This window comes from Mesocricetus auratus, unplaced genomic scaffold (assembly GCF_017639785.1).
Source record: "Mesocricetus auratus isolate SY011 unplaced genomic scaffold, BCM_Maur_2.0 Super-Scaffold_100028, whole genome shotgun sequence".
NCBI classification, from domain to species: Eukaryota; Metazoa; Chordata; class Mammalia; order Rodentia; family Cricetidae; genus Mesocricetus; species Mesocricetus auratus.
The window spans coordinates 17,206,134-17,226,634 of record NW_024429209.1 but is presented as its reverse complement, the minus strand read 5'-3'; the positions used below and the strand labels follow the sequence as shown (position 1 = coordinate 17,226,634).

Genomic DNA, 20,501 nt, shown 5'->3' with positions numbered 1-20,501 from the left:
CTACGCCCACTTCTTCTGGAGCAGCGTCCCGGTTTCTTGCTGCTGTGTTTCCATTCTCCATCGTGTGTGCTATCAGCACAACTGTCAATCATGCCTCCCCCTCTCCCCTATACACCCAAGAACGAGACTCTAGCCTGGGACTTCAGATGCGAGTGAAAAAGAACCTGATTCATCACGGTGGTGAAATGGGGGAAAAGACTATCATTGGCATTAGGTGGATTCTTAGTGGCGGGTCCCCAAACCAGTCACTGGGTTCCTCCACAGACTGAGTAAATTCTCTCTCTCTCTAGGTTAACCAGCATTAGCCTCTATAGACTATAAGTAAACCGGGAATACCCTGTATCTGTAGGCTATGACCACAACTAAGTCACATTTCCCCTTTGGAGCCACAGAGAGAAGAACCTCATCACGGCTTCCCATCCCCGCCTGCGCACAGCACCATGACTAATCCTAATATCTAGTCCCAAACAGGGTTATTTTCCCACTCTGTTTTCCACACTTCTCACCGACGCTGAGGCCATAATGTTTATCCTGACAGTCTCCCCTCACAGAACGGCAGCTGAAGTCTGCCAAAACCTTCACAAATTCCTAAGGCTCTGATACAATCCTTGTTATAACTGATGTGTAAGTTTTCCCCTTGTGGGTAGAACAAAAGTCAGACAGCAAAGCCACTGTGTGTGCACGAGTTCTGCGGTGTGGGCTTCACTTGGGTCTTTTGATTCTGTCTTTTTCTCTGTTCAATGGCACTGCAAGTAAGGATGAGGGAATCCAAGATGGTTCTTAATGCGTAAGAGATAATTTGAGGTCAGCTGTAAATGCCATATTCCTCACAGGGAAATTTTACTCCCCGTTTTGAAGCTACCAGATCATATTTGCATGCAGGGAAGATTCCCAGTCACCTATAAAGCCACTTCTTAAAGAAACAGAGAAGACACTGTTTGCTGCTGTGGAGAGAGAAGCAAACAGGGAAGTCCTGCGGCCCCCTCCTCCCGAGAAACACCAGCTCCATAGGTTACAGTCAACCCATTTCCCAGAGATCCAAAAACCATTAGGCAAAGGTCCCCTGGACTCAGAAGAGTACAGAACCACTCCACACTGGTGTTAGCAGGAGAATGCGAGGTATTTCTCCACCATAGCCTTTCCTACAAGCTCAGCAGGGGCGACTGGAAAACAAAACCAAAACTACTCCCAGCACCCACTTCCCCTTGAGCAAGAGGACTGAAGACTGAAGGAAACAAAGAGGGGATGTTCAGCGTTTATGAGGGAAACTGGGGGGGTTGGGTTGGCTGCTGATGTCTTGCTAACTCCTCACCCATGCTCCAAGAGGCAGGCGAGCGGCCACTGAAAGCAGGAGGATGGGGAGGGCTGATGAGTTTTGAAGGGCCTTCAATGTGACGGTTCACAAGTGCGAACTGACAAGTGTGAGCAGCCACAGTTTCCTGAGAAGGCGAGTACTTCTCAGGCTAGAATTTGCATGTTCGGAGTTCACAGGACAGGTATCCATGGGAGAAGAAGGTCTGAAACACCCTCGCCATTTCTAGCCTGGATGCCTGAAGGTCATTTCCTGTCTGAAGGCCGCCTGTCAAGATGGAGGAAGGTGACTGTTTTCTGCAATGTGCTGAGCCCTACAGGAAGTTCTGAGACACGGAAGCAACAACACAGACCCCAGTCATAGGTGCACACTGCATCCCTAGAAGTGGATGCTAAAGAAACAGAGATGTATGAGTCACCTGATAAGTTATTAAAAATAAATACCTTACATGTGTTCAGTGCTGGGGGAGATCCACGAGCAAAAAGGAAAATACCACCTTGAGCCAAACCATCTGGGGAGAAAGAACCTCCACTGAGGAATTTCCTCCACTGGACTGGCCTGTGGGTGAGTCTGTTCTGGTATTTTCTTAATGACTGACTAATATGGGAGTGCCCAGCCCACTGCGGGTGGTCCCACCCATAGACAGGTGGTCTGGACTATATAGGGAAGCAAGATGAGCAAGCCAGTGAGCAGCGCTCCTCCACGGCCTCTGCTTGAGTCTCTGCCTTGAGCCCTGCCCTGTCTTGTGGACTGTAACCTTTAAGCCAAGTAAGGAAACATTTTCCTCAATCAGCCTGCTTTGGCCAGTGGTTTGATCACAACCACAGAGCAGAAACTCAACACACACTTGACAGGAGAAGCCAGAAGACTTAATCTCAACACATGGGCCCTTTGAAAGTATCCAGTTAGACTTGTGAGGCACCATCACCCAGACCAACATGTTCAATAAGAAACTTCCAGAAAACAAAAAGGGAAGGATTGAAAGTTTATCCGAGGAAAGAGTGGCCAGCCCTCCTCAGCGTAAGGAGGGAATGGGCAGCCAGAGAGGAAGCTCAATGGATGCTAACTAGCATAGGTACAAAGAAATACACAGCAGAACGTTATGCAACAGAAAGCCCTATTATAACCTCAAAAGCTAGTGCCAAAGCGAAAAATGTGAAATCAATAAGAGAAAAAAAAACCGGACCACCCAAAGATCACAGGATTCCTCAGAAGTCGGAAAGGAATGGGATGATGCAACCCCAGATGAAAAGAATAAACTATTAAGCAACAACTCAGCATCTGCCAAAACCATCATTCAAAATGAAAGGGGAAATAAAGCCTTTCTTATATAAAGGCTGATGAATTAACCGCTGACTACCTTGGTAAGTAGTCAAAGGAAACCAAACAGAAACATAAACGTATGAAATTTGCTGATAGAGGTATAGATAGACAAATACATACTGCTGTAATAATGCAAGGGTGCATTAATTATTAATTCTAGTATAGAAGCAAAAAAGCAGAGAGCACTGTAACCATAAAATATATTAATGTGTATACAATATAAAAACATGTATTTTTTAGCATTAGTTTTATGAGACAGAAGTTGAAGAATGTAAGAGCTACAGGATTTTATACTTGAAGTTATTAGGTAAAATAAAGAGATTTGCAGCTAGAATGCTTTAGGCTCCATCATAATTATACACACACACACACACAGGCACACACACATACACACATATATACACATACACAAACACACACACACAGGCACACACACATACACAATACACACATATATACACATACACAAACACACACATATACATACACACACACATGCGCACACATGTGCACACCTAACCTCATAGGAGATACACAAAAAATGAAACAAGCATGTCACAAAAACAACAAAAGATGTCAGTGTAACAGGAAAAATAAAAGACCCGGAGACAGATATTGGGGTTCAAACTTCAACCTGAAGATCAGAAAAGCAAAGCAGCCAGGGCAGTAGATCTAACCTCTACCTCAGTGAAATGGCAATCCTGTTTCCACGAATCCTCAGAGGCAAAAGCTCTGAATTTCTGTCCTTTTATTCCTTACTCCATCCAGCTATATCACTCCTGTCTCCACCTCCCTAGTGCTGGGATTAAAGGCCTGTGATCCCAAGTGTTGGGATCACAGGTGTGAACTTTGTTACTCTTCACTCTTGTGTAAGCCAGAACTCAGAGAGTTCCATCTGCCTGTCTCCTGAGTCCTGGGATTAAAGGTGTGTGCCACCTCTGCCTAGTTTCTATAGTTAACTAATGTGGCTGGCTCTACAAACTGATCTTCAGTGGCTTCATCAGGTCATAAACAATACATCACCACATGTCAGCAAATAACAAAGACAGCAGAAGTTAGCAAGGACAAAAGGGTGACAAGACAGACAGAAGACAACAAAATGGCGATTAAGCCTTGCATATTGGTAGCTGCTTCAAATGTAAATGTATTAAATTCCCTGGTCAAAAGCACATAGTATGGCTTAAATGAACAAACAAAGCCCCAATTAAAGAGTCACTTCAGACTCAAGGATAGAGACAACCCTAGACTGAAAACTGCACACCGTAAAGATGAATATGCAAAAGGAAGAGAGGCTGTCCATACTTATATCATATAAACTAGACTTTGACACAAAAGACACAAAAGCATCAGCCCCCAAAACACACCACAATCATAAATATGGGCAGAGCACAATAACGGGAGTACCCCACTTTCAGTAATGGACAGAGCGCAGACGGAATATTAGTAAGAGAGAGCAGAGCACTTGGGTACCACTGAAGAGCAAAAGGCACCAACAGACGCAAACAGAGGTTTCCAACACAACATTCTCTGGAGCAGACCAGAGGATTATACCAGCTACTGGGAGGCCGAGGGAGGAGGATCAATGGGGATTTGAGGCCAGTGTAGATGACAGAAAGCAGGTAGAAATGAAATGCTTCCCTTAAACGAATAACTGCTCAAAACTGAAACCAAGAGGAAAATCTAAAGATATCTTTTTGGATGAATTAAGATGAAGACACAGTGTGTCCTACTTATCACTACAGTCAAGTGAGTACAAAGAAGAAAGAGGGCAGCAGTAGGGCCTACTTTAAAAGGAGAGACACTGCCAAACATCTTACCATAAAGACCTAAAAATGGAAATGGGAAAACTAAGCCCAAGCTAAACAGATGGAAGCAATAAAAATTATGGTAGAAATAAATTCAGTAGTAAGTAGGAAAGCAATTTAAAAAATCAATGAAACTGAGAGTTGTTTTTTTAAAGGAAAATATCAGCAAAATTGGAGATTCTTAAACAAAGGAAAAAAGAAGGCTCAAATAAATAAAGTCAGAAATGAAACACTATAACTGGTAAGCAGAAATAGAAGGGACTTTAAGATGTTCCAAATGAACAGCTAAATGCAAAACACACCACCAAGACTAATTGTGAAGAAGCAGAAAATCTGAAGACTTACAATCAGTACAGAAATCTATCCGATGGTAATTATAAAGGAAAAAAAAGTTTTAACAACTAAAGTCCAGCACCAGTGTACTGGCAAAGTTTATAAAATATTTAATTGAGATGTAAAGTTTCAAAGTAATCAAAATTGTAGAGGTAGGAACAATTTTAGCATCCCAATCCTGAAGTTACACAAAGGTATTATGGGAGATAAACATAGTAGCCAATGTCCTTGGTTGGAATAAATGTAAAAATGTCAACAAAATACTAGCAAACCTACTTTAGTAGTATAATAAAAATATCACATAGTACACGTTCATTACTGAGATGGGATTTCTCTCTGGAACTCAAGAATGATTCATCTTCAGAAAATGAATCAACGTAATATAGCACATAAACAGGAAAAAATCATCACAATAATAAAAAAGTATTTGATAAAACTAGTATATCTTCACAATAGGAAAGAACAAAAATCAACAAGCTAAGAATGGAAAGAAATCATCTCAACATAATTAAGTCAGATATGAAAAGCCCATATTCAACAAAATGTCCAACAGTGAAAAGCTCAGAGTTTTACCTGTAGGTTCAGAAACAACTCCAGATTCCCCATAGTCAATGCTTTCAATGTGGTAGTAAATGTTTGCAAACTATCTACCAGACAAGGGATGAGTATCTAAAACTTATGAGGAACTTCTACAGCCCAATATCGGCAATTTAAAAGTGGGCAAAAGGCAAAGAATGAATTCAATGGAAAAAATGTAAATACTCTCCACATCACTAGTCATCATGAAAATGCAAATTAATTGAAGAAACAATGAGGCATCACATGAATTAGAATGGCTGTCATTAAAAAATGAAAGGTGAAATGTTTTGATAGATATGGGTTCAACAGTAAGAATGTAAAATCGTTCAACATATCGAAGACTTTACCTGTGCTTTCAAATATTGAAAATTGAATTTCCCTGTCTCATCACACGTACTTCGGGGTGTCTATCCAAAGGAATTAAAGACAGAATTGGTGAATTTGTATCTGAAGTGTCAACCAGACTTGCAGCCTTCAATAAGTAACCAATACTTATTACTTGTCCCCCAGTCACCATCATCCTGTTGGGACCCACTTCCTTCGGGGTCACAACTCCCACCCCAAATCACTACCATCTGGGGACCAAGTATTCAAATACACAAACCTGAGGAGGACATTTCAACTTCAAACCGTAACAATCAGTAAGAGGCATTACGGTTTCTATGCCCATGGTGCCGTTCTGCACAACAGTGAAGAGCAGACTGCCTATCAACAGATGAATGGATAAAGGATGTGTGGTGTATACATAAAATGCTGTGCTGCTCCCTCGGAACAAAGGAGGAATCTTGTCCAATGACACAAGGAGGGTGAACACACGATACTGTCCTGTGTGAAATGATCTCATCACGATAGACAAATACTACCCGATTCCACCTATTTGAGGAGTCTAAAACAGCCACAAACTGAAAGCAGAATGGTGATTGCAACGGGCAAGGGGAAAGTGGCAAGTGGCTGTTCAGTGGGCAGACTTCCAGGCAGAAGTGCATAATTATAGAGATCTGCAGTACAGTAATACAATTTGCACATAATTAATAACACCGTCCGGCACATTTTTAAGATATGTTGATAGCACGAACATATGAGTCACTGAATTTCTCTAACACCCTAAAAAGACAAAGAAAAAATAAACGGAGAGGGCAGATGTCGTTTTATGTGTGTGCATGCCTGTGCCTATTTTACCACATGTGCATTCAAGCAATACTGTAGCTACAAAAAAGTTAAGAATCCATAATTGAAAATCATGTTTTTCTCTGCATTTTAAGACTTAAACTTTATTTTATATGCATGGGTGTTATGCCTGCATATATGTCTGTGCGCCCTGTGTGCGCCAGATGCCAGAAGAGGGCATGGGATCTCCTGGAACTGGAGTTACAGACTGCCATGTGTGGTTGTTGGTGCTGGGAACCAAACCCAGGTCCTCCAGAGCAGAAGATAATGCTCTTAACTTCTGAGCCATTTTTCTAGCCCCTTCGTTTCATTTTTAATGTAAATTTCAGTTCGTTGCAAACAGTACCAACTTTCAATTAATGGCAGTAATAATAAGCTAATCAAATCAAAAAAGATTCAACGATTTAAAGCATAGCATGAAGCAAATAAGCCTAGAAGTGACACACATGTGGAAAAACAAATAAATCAACTACAAATAATAAAACTTCAAGTAAACCATCACCAAATCAGTTACTGCTAGTCTTGCTCTACCATCACGAAACTCACTTGTTTCATTTACATTCCCCCGCGTCAACAGACCAAGAGGTAACCATCGAGATGATAACAGAGCAGTTCCCAATTGCTTGAAGATGGAAACCAAGAGGTTTCTGCAGACACATGGCAATAATCCAGTTCCCACTCAGTGTCCCCGGGGTCATCACTCAATGGGACCACTTGCTTTGTGACTTTGGGTTCCATTTCACAACTGTATGTCCCATGTGAGAAAGACAATAAGATACCTGAGACTTTCTGGGCCAAGCCTGAAATGTCTGATAAGTGTGGCTTACAGGGCAAAACAATTGCAGAAAGGGGGCAATGACATGACGATACATGGTTTCCTTGCTGTGGGGGAGGGGTAAGGAGAACAGTCTCTGAGATCAATGTTACATAAACATGTTTATGGACTTTATGTGTTCTTCATACTAAAACAGTAATTGGCAGGCAAAATTAGAAACTTTAATTAACTTCTGTTTAGTTTTGGGCTATTACCTGCCTGGTTGTCCTTTGCATTTAATAATGAGAGCCCATTGGTGCTTTAACTTTCTCTCCTTTTTCCAAAACATATTTGAGGTCATCAACTCCAGAAATATTACTCTTGAAATGGAGCCAAAATCTGTAGCTATCAAGGAAGACCAGAAACATCTATGTGACTTACTGAAAGCATCAATATTAAAACATTTGAAAGTTTGATCTTCTCCATTAATCGGGTGTTTGCTTTCAAAAGCCCATGGGCTTACATTTCATTTGATTATGGATAACCTGGGAGTAAATGACCATGAGCTAAATTAGAATTCACAGAAGACAGAGGCTTCTTGAAAATTCAGTTGACAAAAGAAAATGATGTCCTCTCAGGAACTTATCTTGGGATGAAAGTATTTGCCTGAACTTGGAGGTTGGACAAGAAAGAATTCAGACACGCTTGCGCAAAACAGTTTTCTCTGTGTGTGACATTTAGAGGCATTCAAACCAGACCAAAGGCACATTCTGCAGCTCACATCGAACTTTCTCTTCAGGCACAGATTGAGTTGTTTGTCAATAACGGTTGACTGCTTCTAAACCCTTCCAACTGTTTTCTGATGGCTTTGGACTTGGCCACCTAATAAGCTTTAGTTAACAGAATGTGAACCAAACCACAAGCGAGAAGACCCTTACCCGCCTGTGTAATTAGCTATCTTCACTCTGGAGACCCAGCTCTCCAACACCAGAGAAACCTCCTCCTCCTTCCTGGGTCTCAGCAGGCTGGAGACTCAAAACTGAGTCAATCTATCCATGTGTTCTCGTGCTTCCCACAACCAACCAGATCCCTGACGGAACCAAAGCAAACAACAAACACACATTGCCGTAAGCCACCCAGAGTTTGAATTAGCACTATAGCAGATGTGGCTAACACAGCCTCTATTTGATTTTCTTGTTGCCAAGACTTTTCAGAGATTTATTCTCAAATATCACACCAATATTTTGCAATGATATTGCTTCTTTTATTTAGGAGGCTAGATTCCCTACTCAAATACACAGTAATCAGGGACTATATTAAAAATTTGGTTATCACTTCTATTTTAGACATTGACTAATTTAATAAGATTTTCCCAAAAGAAATCTCAGTGTGCAGAAGATCTTTTCTAATCCAGTGGAGACATGAATCCCACCCTACTGCTAACCTCAATAGTGACAGTTCCTCATCTACTTCTCAGAAGGGAGCCCAATCATATAACCACATCACAGAGCACTAGATGATTTCAAGGAGACCCTCCACTCTCTTGGGGATGTAACATCCTTGATAGTACTGCCAAATAAAATATGAAGAAAGAAGTGTTGAGACCCCAACAAGCAATGTAAAGAGCATTTCACAGGTAGAGGTGGGTCTGAACTCAAACTGAGGCTTTTGGCTCAGAAATGGCCATTTCTCTGAATTGTAGACCGTAGCATACAACCCTTACACACAGTGAGTGGGTAAATTAATGAACAGAGGACTGTCTGAAGATGTCAACAGCTAAACACAACTTAGGGCATCAATGGAGACGGTGTGACGAAAGGAGTTCCTCAAGCTCTAAGCTGCATCTTTAAAAGGCTTCACCTCAGCTCAGGACATAGCAGAGAGCAGGCCTAGCACGTGCAGAGGCTGGGAACATGCAGAGACCGTCTGCTGAAGCATGTTCAATCTGGAGAGATCACACGTCTAAAACAAAGCCTTCTCCCTACCCCCAAGAAGCCGCCAACAATGAGCATGGTGACAACATAATAGATGCACACCACTCAGGGGTAGGAAGGATTAAGAACAAACATGTCGACGAAACCCGCCTCCCGTTCAGTTTCTCAAAGGGCTTTTCTCTGATGTGGACACACTTACAGCATTGCAGTTTTAAAGATCAGGCCGCTGCACCATCACACCCTCCCTGTCAGGTCTAGCATCGGGTCCATTGACCAATCGCATCTCGGGAGAATAAAAACAAACAACCCTCAAGACTACAGTCCATTGGGTCTTTACCTGTGTATACAGCTGTGTAAGGCACCATCCAGACCAATGAATGAACACAACCATCTCTCCTAGCCAGTACTTCCCACTGACCTTAGCCAGTTTTGTCTCTTCAAACAGGAAATAAACAAGCAAACAAACAAAAAACTCCTTTGTGTAAATACAGTCATATCATACATATTTTTTGGCCTCTGCATTCTTTTATCTCTTATATTGGTAAAAGTCAGGCACACGATCAAATACATAAGAAGTTTTGGTGCCAATTTCTTAAACACAGAACCTATTTTTACATACAATATTATTTATTCTTTATGAATTTCATGCATATACACAGTACATTTTTTGTCACAGGCACCCCCACTCTCCCTGTTCCAATTTGTCATAAGTCTTTCCTCATGACTCCTCCCAATGCAATGTCCTTTATCAAAGCAATATTAAAATCTACTGAATACTATTAGTGCTGCCCATATCCATAGGACTGAGGCCATCCACTGAAGCATGATCAATCCACACCCCTAAAGTAACCTTAATCTTTACTCATAGCCTCCATGGACAGTCACACCCTCAGCATCCATGGACAGTCAATCACCCTCAGCTGGGAGTGGAGCCTCAAGAGCCATTTTCTCACCTCTACCCTCTGCTAATGTTCACTGGCCTGATCTTGTGCAGATCTTATGCAGGTTCCCATGGCCACTGTGAGTTCACAAGTACAGTGGTCCTATTGTGTCCAAGAGATACAGTATTGTCTCTCTTCTCTCCAGTCCCTGGCTCTTAAAGTCCTTCAGCCCCTCCTTGTAGGTGTGGAGGATGATACAGATGAACTGTTTGTGGCTCAGCACTTTGCCCACATTTGTTTTCTGTATTTTGAAACTGTTATAAGTCTCATTGGGCTGATTTTTGAGAAACATACAGTCATATTATGTCTATGCCACACCTAATGTACTCAGTTTACTATAGCTGTTAAATGCATTTAAATTGGTGCTTATGGTGGCCATTTGAGAAATCACATCCTCTTGTAGTCTATCTCCTTTGAATCTTTTATTTAAAAAGAAATGTAGGCTGGGCATGGTGGTGCACGTCTTTAACCCCAGCACTCAGGAGGCAGAGGCAGATGGATCTCTGTGAGTTCGAGGCCAGCCTAGTCTACAGGGCCAGAGAACTGTCTCCTCTATTTTCTGTCTTTTGGTATTTTCTGAAGGGATTTTTCATTTATGGTTTCTTTTGCAGAGATTTATTTGGAATATTTCAACCAGCATGCTAAGAGAGAAACACAGCCATGTGCCCTCCACCTCGAATCAACACTAACCTTTCCCTCCTTGGTTCTATTTGCTTCATCTCTCTCTTCACAGGTAGATGAAATGCGAGTTTGTGAACACATGCACACACAGTCATTGGTGGGTGACAGTTTTGAGAGGAAATTATATCCATTGGCATGCACCATCTTCACAACGCCAATAAGAATTTCTTACAAATTACAGGTTCACATTGCTGAACTGTTATCTCCACAGCTAAGAAACACAGGTGAGAATTCCTTGGGCTATTAATTTCTATCTTATATATAAAGCTCCCCAAAGTCCATACTACTGCTTCCCCAAGCTGCATCCATGCCAACATGCATCACCCAGTGTAGGATCCAGGAAGGACTTGAAAGGGACATTTGTTCTTGTATCTCTGGGCCTCTCAGTTTCAAAGAGTCTCCCACATTTAGTAAACGATGCCTGCCTTCAGCAAAGGTCATGTCAGACTTCTTGTGAAATGCTCCATGTGCTGGATCTTTTGTTTTTCCCACAATGCCTCTCTACTTCTATAATGGAAGCTACATCTGAAAGTTTAGGATAGGTCCTGGAGATGTAGCTCAGTGGTAGAGCACTTGCTTAGTGTGTACACAGTGCTATACTCTGTTTCCAGAACATAGGTCAGTAGTTAGGTACTTAAGTAGATAGATAGATAGATAGATAGATAGATAGATAGATGACAAACAATGGATGATTGATAGATATGTTTGCAAACCAGTAGATAGATAGTAGGTGATGGATAAATGATAGGTTACAGGTAGACACTTAATGAATGGTAATAGATGATAGATAGGTAATTATATAAATGATAGAGATAAATAGATGATAATAATATATAGATAGTAGGTGATAGAGATAAATAGATACAGAGATAATTGATAAATGATAAATACAGAGATGATAGATAGATACATACATACATACACAGATAGCTGATATAAATAGAAATAGTAGATACCATTCACATAAACTTCTATGCTGAGCATACCTTGTAAATGGAGCTATATGCCCACATAAGGCAAATACTGTCATCCCTCAAAATCAGCAAGCATTCCACCAAAGGAACCATTTGAAAACCAGGGTCCTTAGAAGTTCAAGTAGCCTACACAGATGCTTGTATATACTTTAAATCATTTCTAAGTTACCATAACCCCAATGCATTTAAACATTATGTAGATAGTTGTTACTCTGTATCCTTTAGGGAATGATGAAAAGGAAATAGGTGCACACATGCTTGAGATAAACATAAACCTCATGGGTCTTTGTGTGTAGCACAGGCAAGAAACCTTCTAATATGGTCCAGATCAATCCACAGACTCAGAGGGCACATATGTGGAATAGTGTCATAATATCCCTCCCTACATGAGAAAGTCACATGTTGATCATGTGGAAGACGCCGCCATTCCTCTCCGCACTGACACACCTTTTTGATTGTGTTGGATCTGGGAGCTGTTCCCTCATTACTTGGTCATCTCCTCCCAACCACATGGCTGCAAGCGCCCTCAGCCTCCACTGAAGGCCAGCTGCATTCAGACACGCTGTGTTAGCCCCCGCTGACTTGCTATGTTAGTTTAAATCATCTATCTGTGATGATTGCCACATGTTAGATAAACACTGAACCAACGTGCTTTTCCTGTTACATGCTTTTTGTTGAGTTAGTTTGGAAACTTAGACCCCAGGTTTTGCTAGGCTCACTGGAAAGTCATTTAAAAAAACATGCATAGCTAATGAATTTAATCGGGTAAGCAAGTCCCACTGTCCTGTGTGCACACTGGCATAAATGCCCATTACACAGCCTTCTCCACATATGGGCATCCTCCTCGGTATGTTCTCGGTATGTTCTCAAGTGAAGTGTGTGTGTGTGTGTGTGTGTGTGTGTGTGTGAGAGAGAGAGAGAGAGAGAGACAGAGACAGAGACAGAGAGACAGAGAGAGAGAGAGAGAGACAGAGAGAGAGAGAGAGAGAGAGAGAGAGAGAGAGAGAGAGAGAGAAAATGCACAGGCAGTCTACTGAAGATGGCATGGGGACCGTGTTTATGGACTCCAAGCTACCATAAACTTCTTGTGAGCATCTCAGCAAGGACAGCCCAAGCTGATCACAGCTGTAAGTCCTCTGATTTAGGACACGTTGAGAAGCAGGCACAGGTGGATACGAGGGTCCCTTTAGCTTACATTTCTGATGAGACGGAAGTGGGCAATGGCCTGCTTCTCAAACCACTTGATCATTCTTGTTCTCCAGCATGAGCCAGGCACTGAAGCCCTCACCCTGCATCCCAGCGTCTTCCCTTCCACAGACTCTGGGCAGATGGTGTGGGCTGGCCAGCTTGCCTTTCCTGAAGCAATGGAGGAAATAGCAGAAGGCTGCCTTGTCGGTGGCACGCTTCCTGGCTCCAGTGTCTGAATGTGTTGTAAGGCACTGCCTGAAAATCAGTCTGAGAAAAAAGCCTGACTCGCTCATTTCCAGTTACATCCCAACAGCAGGTTTTCCTCCCCCACTCCCTGGATTTTCCTCCCAGGGAAATGGCTCTCCTTCCACTGCTGGAAGTGGCAAAGCTGCACCTGAAGACTGCCTAATGGACAGCACCTGGAACTTCCAGAACATTCTTCCACACCCCTCTACAACCAAGCCATATTGTCAGGGGTTATTGTATTGAATAGACCTAACTCTAGCTGAATGAAGTCAACACAGTGGAGTTCATCATTTGGAAAGCATAGCCTTATTTTGAAAATGGGACTGATCTCATTTGGGGAACCTTTAATAACCTGCTGAACCAGCCTCTGGGCTTTGCTTTTGTTACCTTTCACTGAGAAGCACTTCCCAGTCACATGTCCCAGCACACGCCCATGCTCCCTCCATTTGCACACGGTGTCTCCTCAATGCTATCATCACTGATTGCTCCATTGACAACCATGATCCAACTCTCCCAGAGCCAGCGTCATGCGGGGCATGGCCAACTGTCCTGCTAGAGCAGCCAGCAAGGGGGCAGGACCAGTAAAGGGCAGGGTCAGCTCAGCATGGCCCTCAGGTTTCAACACCCATGGTTTGCATGCCTCCGTCTGCCATTCCCTCCCCACCCACCCCCACCCCTGCTCCACGGTAGCATGGGTCATGGACATCAACACAGACCCCAGCTGCAGGAGGACAATTGGATCCAGTTGTAGCATGGCCCTTAGACACCACTGTGGCCTCAGGTGGCAGCCCATTTACCTGGGTCTTTAGTGGCAACAGGAGCCATGGACATCCCCACCCCCCACCATGGGCACAGGAGAGCTGACTCTGATGGCATGGGAGCTCAGGACACCCGGCTCTGCCCCTCATCTGATGGGGGCAGTGCCAGCAGAGGCCTGAACTGACCAACTCAGCTACCACCCTGGGCTACATCCAAATCCGAGTTGGTTCACCCCAACGTCTACCCTATCTATGCCTTGCTGAAGCTCATGAAGGTCCTGTGGAACCAGAGTCGCACGACCTCTGTGATTAGGGGCAACAGCAGGATACCCAAGAGGAGTTTCAGTGAGGGTCCAGTATTAATGGTGTACTAAAAGCCAATGGCCTTGAACCAGACCAACAACTCACAATGACAAACAAACACAAGCAAAGCCGTGTAGACAAAAGGGTGCTCTGCATGACACACCGTGGTTCCCAGCGTCACTGAGACAAAGGAAGAGGTGATGGGGAGGTAAGGGAGATGGAAGATGTAAGTGGCTTATTTTGTTTATTCCTTTTTAGTTTTGTTTGTGAGAGGGTGCTGCAAGAGTAAAGGGCAGATGGACTATGAAATTAGTGGGATCTGGGTACATGATGTGAAATAAAAAAATGAAATAAAACACGATCCTCCCACCCTCACCACTGCCTTTCCTGACCACTTTATCTCTGGCATTTACCATGTCCACCAACACTGGAGGCAGTTTTCTCTACAAACATACATCTTTGCATCTTTCTCTTCCTCACTGGAGTAGGGGCAGGGGGTCACCCATTTAATTTATACCATTGTATTCCCAGTGCTGAGAACTATGACCTACATAGAGGATACATTCTTAAGGACGTGTTAAACAAAGGTTCAGACTCGTAGGGTAGACACTGTCATGGGAGTCTGTGATCACAAGCAGCATGACAGCCACCCCACAGTGTGCTCAGGGTCGGAGTCTTCCTAGGCAGTGGCTGGGACACTGGACTAGCATCCGGGTATGCAGACTCCAAGAAGTATGTAAATTAAGTCTCCATAAAGGAAAGGAAGGGGTGAATGAGTCTACCTACAAAGATCCCAAAGCTCCCAGAGTAAGGATGGGACTCTCAGCCTTGTGTGTGGGGGGGGGGGGCATCTGCTATGTTGTAACAGACAATATAATGAAGATAGTAACAATGTCTATGGTTAATATTTATCTAGTTCCCAATTAACATGCCAAGTATTGAATTGTAACTACTTCATGTCAATATAGACTTCCACTTTATTCATCATTTTCATATTGAGCACTTGGGAAAGTTATGCCTGAGGATGTTAGCTTCTCTTCACAACCCCAGAACAGAGGCTCACTCAAATGCAGGTGGGAGGCCGCCTGGCTAAGCCCCCCACACCAACTGACTGTGAAGGGTCAGGGAGGCAACCACTCTCCAGATAGGGCTAAGGGTCTCATGGTTGGTTTTCAGGATGGGCAGAGGCAAGAGACAAAGAAAACAGATGAATTTCCAAGCAAGATAAATTAGTCAGTCATGGTCTGTAAGCTGTAAGCTGAAATGAACCTTCCCCCCACCCCAGTTGCTTTTGGGCAGAGTTTTATCACAGCAGCTGAAAGGCAGTGTGTGTATGTTGGGGGAGGCAAGGAGCGGGGGTGGGATCTGTGTGCGTATGTATGTCTGTGTGTGGTGTGTGTGTGTGTGTGTGTGTGTGTGTGTGTGGTGTGTGTATGTGTGTCTGTGTGTGTATGTGTCTGTGGTGTGTGTGGCTGTGTGTATGTGTATGTGTGTGTGGTGTGTGGTATGTGTGTGTGTCTGGATGTATGTGGTATGTGTCTGTGTATGTGTGTATGTGGTGTGTGTGTGTGCATGTCTCTATATATGTGTGTGTCGGGTGTATGTGTATCTGCGTTTGTGCCTGTGTGTATATACGTATGTGTTGTGTGTGTGTCTATGTGTATATGTCTGTGTGCGTTGTGTGCATGTCTGTGTACATGTGTGTATTATAGTGGTTATTATGTGGGCCAGGGATTCCAGTGGGCCGGCAGGGCTAATGGAATCCATGACAAATGGCACAGGTGAAGCTGTGAGTAGCTGTAATGACCATTTATCCATTTATTGTGACCTTAACCTTAGGGGGCCAGGAATCAGAGCAGAGGACAAGAAATGCAATCAGGAGAGCCCAGCAGGGTCAATGAGTGATTAAGATCTCCGCTTGGATTAGAGTGGGTCTAGGGAAAAGACAGGATGAGATCGACTAATTGATGGTTATCCACACTACCATCCACAGAAAGAAAGAAATGACAAACTCTTTCCTAAAACTACAACATATCTTTAAGTATGCCACCCCATTTAAAACTACTAAAAATAGACTGCAAATTAATTTGTCTATTTCAAAGTTACATGCCAGATGTCTTATTCATCATAAATGATGGTATTCACCGAAATAAATGTTTAACAGCCAGCAATTAGCAAAGTGGCCATACTTTAAAAGTTTAATTTGCTGCTAAGAGGGTTTTGCAATAGCAGCTTGGAAAACAATCGTGAATTACAACAATTCAATTTTCCAAATGGATTATTTTGCAACTAGATGAAGAAACAGTTGAAATTTCATCTAGAGTTTCAATGGGAGATTCACTCAATTGGATGTTTAAAGGAATATTCCCTTGAGAGGCAGGGATGTGCACACTGGAATTACGCGATTAGTGGGCACTGCCTGAGAAGATCCTATCCTGTCCTGGTGTGTGCTGCATAGTCTGAAGCCTTTTAGGAAAACAAGGACCTGACTTCCAATTTCGGCTGTTTTCTGCTCGTGGTAATTTACAGTTGATGATTTATTTATGTTTACCAAGTGAAAATGAGACCACTGCCTAAAAGGCAATTTTCTGCCTTGCCTTTGTTGGCTGAATCCTAATTATTTTTTCCTTGTGGGACCGAATGAATTAAGTGAGCAATTCACTTTGTGTATGCAAATTGCAAATCTCTGCAGAAGCCTCAAATTACTTCATTCTTAGAAAAAAATGAAGGCCATTATCCTACTGAAAATGAAGAGGCATAAACCCCTTTTACTTTTGTAGGTCATCTTTAAAATGAAGACAGTATAAAAACCATTCCTTTCTGAGCCCACCACATGCCCTGTAGTATTACTAAGTAACCCACTAAATTAAATTATAGTTATTATTATCACATAATCATGATGTTTCAAATTTTAGGGTACTCTTGTAAACATTTCTATTTAAAACTCTCAAAAGAGCTTTATATAATGTGTTCTAAAACTTTTAACTTTTTCGCGTTGCCTTTTCTATAAAAATAAGAATGGCTGAAAGACAGAGACCGTGGTTAGAAAGGAGGCGATGCGTTGAGGCGTGCTCAAGTTGAATGCAAAGTCCCAAGCACAAAGCTTTGTGTGCACTCACCAGCTTCTGCTCAGAGCCTCTGAACACAGCAGTTTCAGACGAACGTTTTCTAAAACACTCGTGAAGAAAGGACAAGTCTAGACAGTTGCAGCCCTACCCCTGGATTAGTGGGTTTCTGTTTCTCCAAAAATATCCTTGCACCCTTGGTCATTTAAAATAAACTGGATTTGTGTCTGTCTGAGTGACAAATTTGAACTGTCTCCCCAAAGTGTGATCTTTATTTGTACAGTGAAATAACAGGAATAAATCCGTTTGGTCTGTGTGTCTCTTTTCACAGAGGTGTCTGAACTGCAAAATATGGCATCTGAGGCTTGTAGAAGAGATCCTGGGGTACAGGGTACCTGAACGAGCCGGCTGTGGTTCTGTGACCCCAGATAACCTTTCTAAAATGAAGGCAGAAGTTAGCATGGTTCTCATACCAAGGGACACATAAGACCTTCATGAAGATTGAACAAACATTTCTGTGCATCAGTTTGTTGAAGAAACTGCAGTGGGATAAGAGTAAGTTGTGCTCTGGAGCAGTTTTATCAATGGAGTATAATCGTAAATTACCGACTTTGTACTCAAAAGGCAGAAGGGGGACTATTGCGGCTGATGCTACCATGCCACTTATGTCACAAACCAGAATATTCTGAATATCTAATGAAGTGTCACTACAACTTAAACACAACCTAATAAGAGCATGAGAAAACCTAGGTTCCGGAGTCTTCTTACACATATGTAAGTGCCATGAATTGCTCAATTTTCCCTTTGAAACAACAATCTACATATGTATGTGAATGTGTTTCTCTATGTTTTATAGGGCAGATGGTATGAAAGGCTTTTATTAACCTATTAGTTATTTTTATGAAGACAGAGACTAGGGCCTGACATCAGATTTTACTTCCTATTTTATTATAAACTTTTCAGAATTTTTCAAATTTATTTTATAAAATCCTTAAAGCGTAACTTAAGAATTGTGAAAACTGAAGGATGGAAGCAACCTCCCCCAACACATCAGCATGAACATAAGTCACGGTGTTCAGTGTAGCATGGTCTCCATGCAAAGTGGCCCCAAGAGACTAACTCAGGCTGGATCCAGGAGAGTCATGGGGGAAGAGCGGATGAAGTGCCATTGTGAGAGGCAATCACTTTTTTTTTTTTTTTTTGCACATGCACCAGGAAAGGTGGGAACTCTGTATAGAGGGAAATCTGAAGACTTGGCCAGAGGCTGGACATGTAGGAAAAAAAGAAGAGAAAGGACCCAGGATGCTTTGCTGCCTCTGCCGTGAAAGGCTCCACGGATCTAGGTGCCAAGCACAAGCTGGGAGACCACAGAATGGAATAAACTTAGGTAGAGAGAGAGTTAATTCGATTGAGCATCCTTCAGGGAACCTCAGCATACGTACCCCCTTGCCCTACACCATCAGTAAAATGGGGGGTCTGTACCCCAGTTACCTTCCTCCCCTCCCCTCCCTACACCCAGAGCTCTGGGTCAAGAAGGACTTCCAGCTGGAGAACACATCTACACATGAGGATAATTCAGTTTATGGAGATATGAAGTCTGCTCACTTGCTTGAAAGGGAGCTTCCAGAATATGACCTGGCAGATAATTTCCTGCATGACCAGAGGACAGCCACACGGGGTATATCTGGGCTTTGAAAGAAAAGGCTAGGATATAGTCTGGGGTTTTGAAAAGACATTACAGCCAGCTACATCAAAAGATGAAGTATTTAGAGGAAGGAAAACTAAGTGAAAATGAATGGATCAATTCATTACCATAGAAAGAATCTGACACAAATATATACACAGAAGGTGGGGGGATGGGAATGGAAAGCAAGTGAGTGAGAGAAGAGATTGAAAAGGACAGCAAAAGATTAGATTGATTGCAAAGAAGTGATTCTCAGGATGTTGGCCATTAGCTCGCTGTGAAGAAACTAGAGTCCCATTTTATCAAGAACCAAGAACAGAGTCTGATGTCAGCTCTGTGAAGCAGAGAGTGGTCTGGTCAGTAGTGAGGATGGTGGCAGAACAGTACACCTAAAGGGGTTTGGTAAAATGGCAAAAGTCATAATGCAATTAGAAGATCAGGGTGTTTAAAAACCATCATCCCTCACTCTTCTCTGTTGACACATCAGTGAGTTCAGTGGAATGAGGGCACGCGTGGAAGCAGCCTGTTCCTGCTGGGTTTCTTAGAATTAAATGTATTTGTTGTACCAAATGCTCGGAGTGGAGAGGAGGGGATAGGGAAAGAACATGGGAGACAATAGAAAAAAGAAGGAAGGAAGGAGGGATGGAAGGAAGAAGGAAAGGAAAGAAGGAAGGAGGAAGGAGGAGAGAGGAGTGAGAAATGGGGAGAGGAAGGAGATGCTAACAACTACAGAAGAGATGCACACTTTGGCAGACACAGAGGCAAAGACAGGAGACAGCAAAGGTCTCCCAAACAAGCAAGTGACCTGCCCCTTCCGCCTTAAAGTATGTCCTGATCATTATCCACCCCACAAAGGGAAGCATGGGAAGGAGCCCTGTGCCCTCCTGGTCAGTGCCAGCCACTTTCCATCCTGAATGAAGACAGGGAGTTTGCATTTCAGGAGGGATCACATCTGAAGTCACTGGAGTCTTCACAAAGTCTCAATTACATTTCATCAATTTCACGGCATCTCTGACAGCTCAGGATGCTTGAGGGGAACTTCAGGAAGGAGGCTAAGATGTGAAAAATGATTCTTTTTTTTCTCTGTGTGTCTTGTAGTCATACATTTATTCTCCTTTAACACCTTTAGCTATGTGTTCAGTGAAGCAGGCGCTACGTTTTCCAATTCTACCATCAACTTCTATGTTAAAACTCCAAAAAGATTCAGATACTCAAAACTGGCATTTTAAGAAATAATATTCTAAACAGTGAAATGTACGCTAGCAAATGCTATAGATTTCCTGTCACACCCTGTGCCATGTCTGTGTTGATCAAAGAGCATAATACACATTTCCTGGTGCCATTTAGAAATCTCCTTATCTATATTGCAACAGATTCTCAAATCTAGTCACAGTGTGCTACTTATAACCTCGGTGTTTGATTATCAAGATTCATAAATTACACAGCATTTAGAT

The 20,501-nt window shown here is 42.7% G+C and overlaps 1 protein-coding gene across 1 annotated transcript in view; it reads right to left on the bottom strand.

The window, feature by feature from the left end:
- Positions 1-20,501, bottom strand: part of Dok5 (docking protein 5) — a 140,780-nt gene that overhangs the window by 53,159 nt on the left and 67,120 nt on the right. The window lies entirely within an intron of this gene.